We start from the raw sequence: 6,919 nt of genomic DNA, 5'->3' as shown, positions 1-6,919 counted from the left end.
TTATACAGTGTTACCAAACCTTTTAATAATTTATTAAGTGTTTTTGTAATGATTTTAATGCCTATAAGCATTTGTTGAAATAGTTTTGCTTGCATTGCAGCTTAATCTGTCAGTTGAAGAGGTTTTACTGTTACATCCATGAGATTAATAAAATGTCATGTCACGTCACAGGTTGTCATAGGGTCAGTATCAAATAGTTTGAAATTATAATTTGCAGCACAAATAAGGCTTCTTAGGTATGTTTTAAATCCCAAAAACTGTCAGAAAAGGATAAGGCCTAAGAGATTTCTTAACCTGTAATGAAAGGAAAAAAACACCACCATTAGCAACAACAAAAAACAATAACAATTTAAAATATAGATTTTTTTTCCTGATTATTAAAGGAATGATTAGGTCTCTCTCTCTCTCTCTCTCTCTCTCTCTCTCTCTCTCTGCCAGACAGCCCCTCCCTACAATCCACACACACTGTCAGTCACCAAAGATTCACAGTTACCAACCCCCTCACACTCACACTCCCCCTCCCTCTCCCCCTCCCTTTCCTCACACAGACGGAGTGGCCAGAGTGAGATCATGTCAGTTGAGAAGTCTGACAGTTTTTTCTTTTCTTTTATCCATACAGTGTTGTAAAGTCATGAAACTATGCATATTTCCTCATAATGATTTGATCTCTGTATGAAAACATGCCTTGAAGTGTTTGGAAGCTGCAATTTAGACATACAATACAATTAATGTTTCCCTTCTTACTGTCATTTCAAAAAATCACCACGTCAAAACCGTTCAAGCTAACCAAAATCCGTTCGCAATTTAAGTTCTTCGATGTTGTTTCTTCATGTAGTCAAAGTTTGGTGTGTATAGTGTACTTCCCATGTGAGGAGTATGCATTAATTTACAACTGTAAAATCTCAAAAATACACATTCAAATCAAAATAGCTGACTTCCTGTTGATCGTAGCTTATGACTGTGAATTAGAAAGTTGTCCGTCTTGATAAGAACAATTTAAGTACCGAGTTTGGTGTCTGTAGCTAAAACTAAATAAAATGCATTATTATTATTATTAGCTGTACACTTGCTAAACATTTTTAAATATAAACTTATGCAATTGTGTGTGTATATATATATATATATATATATAAATTCAAGTGTACAGTTTCTTTTATTGCATCTTGAAATAAATATTTATGAGTTCTGTGTTTGTTTATTTTATTTATTTTATTTTTTATTTTACATTTTTTTTAGGGAGATTACAGCCTTTAATCTCCTCAAAATAAATGTGCATATAAACCATGAACAATTTAATTATAGCTGTATTTATAAAATGCTTACTAAAATATTAATTTTGGGAGAAGGCTATATAAAGCATGAACTGACTATTTACTAATGCTTAGCTAAGAATTGCAGCTATTATGAAGTGTTACCAATGCATTTACTAATGTTAACAATTGAGACATTATTTTAAAGTGTTACCAAATCCTTAAATAATTTAAAAGTGTTTTGTTATGATTTCATTAACCTATAAGCATTTGTGAAATAGTTCTGCTTGCATTAAAGCTTAGTCTTCATCTGTGAGCTGAACAGTTTTACTGTTACATCCTTGAGATTATGTAAATTCAAATAAATGTCATGTCACAGGGTGACAGAGGTCAGTATCAAATGAGTTTGAAATTATTATTTGCAGCACAAATAAGGTTTTTTAGGATTTTTTTAATCCCTGAAACTGTCAGAAAAGGATAAGGCCTAAGATATTTCTTAAGATGTAATGATAACAGCACAATTAGCAACAACAACAAAAAAATAACTATTTAAAATACAGTTTTTTTCTGGTGATTAAAGAGATGTTTAAGTCTCTCTCTCTCTCTCTCTCTCTGTCTGTCTGCCACTCAGCTCACACCCCTCCCCCACTCACACTCACACACACACACAGAGTCAGCACACAGAGTGACAGAGTGAGATCAGATGTCTGACAGTTTTTAATTTTCTTTTAATCATACAGTGCTGTAAAGTCGTGAAACTATGCATATTTCCTCAGAATCACTGGTTTTCTAAATGAAAAAATGTTTTTTAAAGGTTTGGAAGCTGCAATTTAAAAATAGAAGACGATTAATGTTTCACTTTTTACTGTCATTTCAAAAAATCACCACGACAAAACCGTTCAAGCTAACCAAAATCTGTTCGCAATTTAAGTTCCTCGATGTTTTTTCTTCATGTAGACAAAGTTTTGTGTGTATAGTGTACTTCCCCTGTGAGGAGTATTCATTAATTTTACAACTGTAAAATCTCAAAAATACACATTCAAATCAAAATAGCCGACTTCCTGTTGATCGTAGCTTATAACTATGAATTAGAAAGTTGTCCGTCTTGATAAGAACAATTTTTGTACCAAGTTTGGTATCTGTAGCTAAAACTAACCCCCCCACTTTTGACAAAAGGTGGCGCTATAGAGTGCCTCTTCCACGCCCTTTTCAAAGCTTTTGCCATGGTTTAGCTATCTTTAATACTGATATCTGTTTCGAGTTTCATGTAAATCTGAGCTTGTTGTCTGCCTAAAAATCACCAGAACAGAACATTCAAGTTTGACACGTTGCCATGGCAACACTATATTAGATATCAATATCCCCACAACAGATTTTCTTCGGCCGTGTTTTGTCATTATTCTGATGAAGTTTGAAGCAAATCAAGTAAAAATAAGATGCTGAATTCAAAGCGTTTTGAAAATGATTCACTTCCTGCTGCCAGTTGGTGGCGCTATAACTTTGACTCCTAATAGTCACATATATACGATCGGTATCATACAACGAACAAACAAATTAAGTTTGATCAAATTCAGGAAATGTATGTGGATGTTATTAGACATTTCCTGTTTCTCATTTCTCGCCATAATTTCAACGCCTCGCCACGGGCAAACGTTCGAGATATCAAAAATCTCTTCGCAATTTAGCATCCCCAATGTCTTGAGATCGTGTTCACCGAGTTTTGTGGTGAACGGGTGGAGTTCCTCAGAGGAGTATATCAAATTCCAGAGCATGTGTTTTTCATAAAACCCTAAATAGCCAACTTCCTGTTGGGCGGAGCTTATGACATGCAGTGTGAAAGTTGTTTGGTTTGATGAGTTATATATATGTTCCAAGTTTCATATGTATACGTGCAAGTATGCATGATATATGGCCCTCAGTACTACAGGGGGCGCTGTAGAGCCCCTGTGCCCCGCCCGTGTATCAGACTCTGCCCGGCCCTAATGGCCGCAGGTTCCAAGGTGTGTGCCAATTTTCAAGAGTTTTTGAGTATGTTAAGGACCCCAAAAGCCCCCGAAACCTTGGAAAAAAATTAGAAGAATAAAGAAAAAAAAAAAAAAAAAATAATCCTAAGGAAAACAATAGGGCTCTCGCCCTCCAGGCTTGAGCCCTAATAATAATAATAAAAAATAATCCTAAGGAAAACAATAGGCCTCTCGCCCTTTGGGCTTGAGCCCTAATTATGAAATTGCTTGGGTTACACTTTATTTTAATGTGTCTTTCGAATTGTGTTATTATACAGTTAAGTACTGAGTACTAATCACAATTAACAACATATACTTACTGTATTAGGGTTAGAACTGGGTTTTGGTTTAGTGTTACACTGCATGCAATTCTGCATAATTTCTGTTATTACTACATTACAGTGTAACTTAGTGTTAACTTAAGTGTTACTATATCAAGTCTTATCTAAAAACTTACTTAAATCCACTTGTGGGTCAAGAAAAGCACTCTTAAGTTCAACTAAATGCATTTAATGTACATTTAAAGCTTCTGGAATTTTATTTCCGTAATAATTACTGTTAAGTATGCCAAATTTCCACTAGGAATGTCACTCATTACCCACTCCACAAATATGAAAACCCTGACAAACTGTACCATTTTAAGTCCAATGTCAACTGTTTATCAAAAACAAATAGAGAATGTGTGTGTGTTTAACACGAGCCAAAGGCAGAGCCGTTGGACAGGTGGGACGTGGCTGTGTGGATAACACTCACGGCTCAAGCTGAGACTCGAGCATTTTAGTGAAAAATCCTTCTGGTGACAACAGCTTCTGAATGGTCTTTTACCATAGCCTCATTTCCACATCAAATGATGAGGAACGGGATACTACCCATGGGGTAAAGAGTAACAAGCACCACTCCTTTACTCTTGTTCTTGATTCCTCTGGCTTCTTTAAGAGGAGGGAAAGTCCCTGATGCTTTAATGATCCTCCCTTCACCAGACACATGGCTTCTCCTCCAGACTAGCAGACAATTACAATGCTGTTCTATCTTGTCCTTTCTCATGGTCACTTACAAGCTCATTAACATTCACTTGATAATGGACTCAAATGGCAAAAGAGGTTTCTTTTGACTGTGCTTTGCCTAAAATAGAACTAAAAACCTTAAACATCAATGTGTACAAAGGAGCCTTTATTCCTTGGGTTTTGATGGGCAAAATAATGAACCATGTTGCAGTTTAAACAGAAAGCCCTTTTTACTGCATAAACGTAGTGGTGTCGTACGACTACTTGACCTAAGAACAGTCGTGTACCGAGTTGAACCTGGCAGAATCTATGTAACAATTATGACCTTTGTGTGTATTTGAGAAGCGGTTTCATGGTGTGGCAGAACTGAGAGCATTAGCTGTAATATTGGTTCAGTTCTGCTGGAATAAGACACTATTTAAGGTGTGCTTAAAACATTAGGAAACACTGAGGTCTCCACTGAGGTGGGGGGGGGTCTGATTTGAGGTCTATGGGAATTAAAAAATAAATATTGCATTTCATTTTTTATATTATATTATATTATATTATATTATATATTATATTATATTATATAAATTAATTAAATAAATAAACTTTCATTAAAAATACTGAGCCTTAAATAGTGTGTGATCACAGTCTTATACCAGCAGAACTGAACCAATATTACATCAATGCTATGTTCATTTGAACATTCTTTTTCTAACTTACAGACCCCAAACTTTTGAACAGTAATTTGAATGCAGTTGTTATGTGGTAATTATTAATATCGGTGTTTCTGGAAATGCATTTATATATATATATATATATATATATAATATATATATATATATATATATATATATATATATATATATATATATATATATATATATATATATATATATATATATATATATATATATATATATATATTAATGAATTACTATGTTACATAATACATTTATGAATAATTCATACTGAAAAAAAATAAAAAACCACATATTACTAAAAACTACACTTTCAGGAGTCACATGTATTGCAACTGTAGCAATTCAGAATCAATTGTAAATGAAAAGAATTAAAAAGCCATTATCAACTCGATTCTGATACCCTTGTGTACTAACTCTTCTGTAGACCTGGTATTATTCCTACAACACATATTGTTCCCTCCTATAAAAGCTGCTTGTGATGCTCCTCATTTGTCATGTCATGTGTATTCTCATGGTCATATTGGATAAGTGTCTAAATGAATAAATATAAATGTAACCTTGATTATTAACGAAACCTCAAAGTAATCCATAATGTTAACAAATCCAGAGTCAAGAACTATGTTTGTTTATTTTAACAACAGCACAGCTTTAACCATCTACAGTATGTTGCCAAATGAGTAATGTCTTGGTAGTATTTAATAGAAGCTAAACATTCATCTTCCAGTACATTAACGTTTCATTCACTGGCTGATGCAGCAGGATCTGTTTTGTCTTTAAACACTACTGTTTACAAATGCTACTCCACTGAAAACTGAAAACAGTCAAGCATTAAATAAACTTTATACAGATCACTACATGTGCTTAATCCACTGTTAGCTCCAAGACAAACTTGGCTCTTTTTTGTTTTTACGACCAAATGTAACAGAATTTTAAGTTCCTACGGTCGAATCCGGCCAAACCATTGGATAGTATCTACACAGGCAGATGAAAAAGCACAAAGGATAAACCATACAAAAAAATAAAAAATAAAAATAAATAAATATTAAATAGTTAACCTAGGTGTAATAAAATAACTAGATAATTTTTACTGTATCCATTTTAAATATCAACTGTTGCTTTTTTTTAATCATTCCAGCTGTTTGGTAATAAAAGTAAAAAAAATCCTAATTCCAATTCCTAAAATAGTTTCCATTTCATTGATTGAAAACTGATAGTAGCTCATCATTTAAGGTTGCAAAAAGCCCCAGCTTTTGTCAACATGACATATTATATGCACAAATATAACATATAAAACTGTAAAAAGGTTAAACTAACTGATGTGAGTTACTCTAACATATCTCCTCTTTATCAGCCTATGATCTCCCGTCTGCAGAACTGTTCTTGTTTGGCCAGGTTAAAGGAATTAAATTCATAGCAGTATTATACTTTCTCAGTCTTGTCATAGTTATTTTTATTTACTGCAACTTCTGTACTTTAATGTAAGTTGGCTAAGTTAGAAATTGTGTGGGTTTGTTAGACGATTTAATTACTGTAAATATAGAAAGATCCAGTTATATTCACTTAACATTTGGTGTTAACAGAGAAGTGTTAAAGATTGAGAATTCAAGTCCTGATTTTTTCAATATTTTATATTCTTAATTAAATCGAACTGAACGCAGTACTGATTTATGGTTTGAAATAAAATACACTTTGCATAGAAAATTATTCTTACCAAACCTTAATAAACTTAATTTTCATGTATAGAAAATGATTCCTACCAAACTTATATAAACTGATTTAATTTTCACTGTATTTCTACTATTTAAAATCCAGTTTAATCAAAAGTGCTAAAAACATTATTTCAGAGAACGGTTTACATGCACTAAACAACATTTTACTGGTAAAACTAATACAATTATATAGAATCTTATTTATCACATAACAGATAAAGAAATAAACAAACAGAAAAGACATTAAAAGTTTTATTGCTCCTT

The sequence above is a fragment of the Carassius auratus genome, chromosome 5 (genome assembly GCF_003368295.1).
Source record: "Carassius auratus strain Wakin chromosome 5, ASM336829v1, whole genome shotgun sequence".
NCBI lineage: Eukaryota > Metazoa > Chordata > Actinopteri > Cypriniformes > Cyprinidae > Carassius > Carassius auratus.
Note: the sequence above shows the minus strand (reverse complement) of the source record.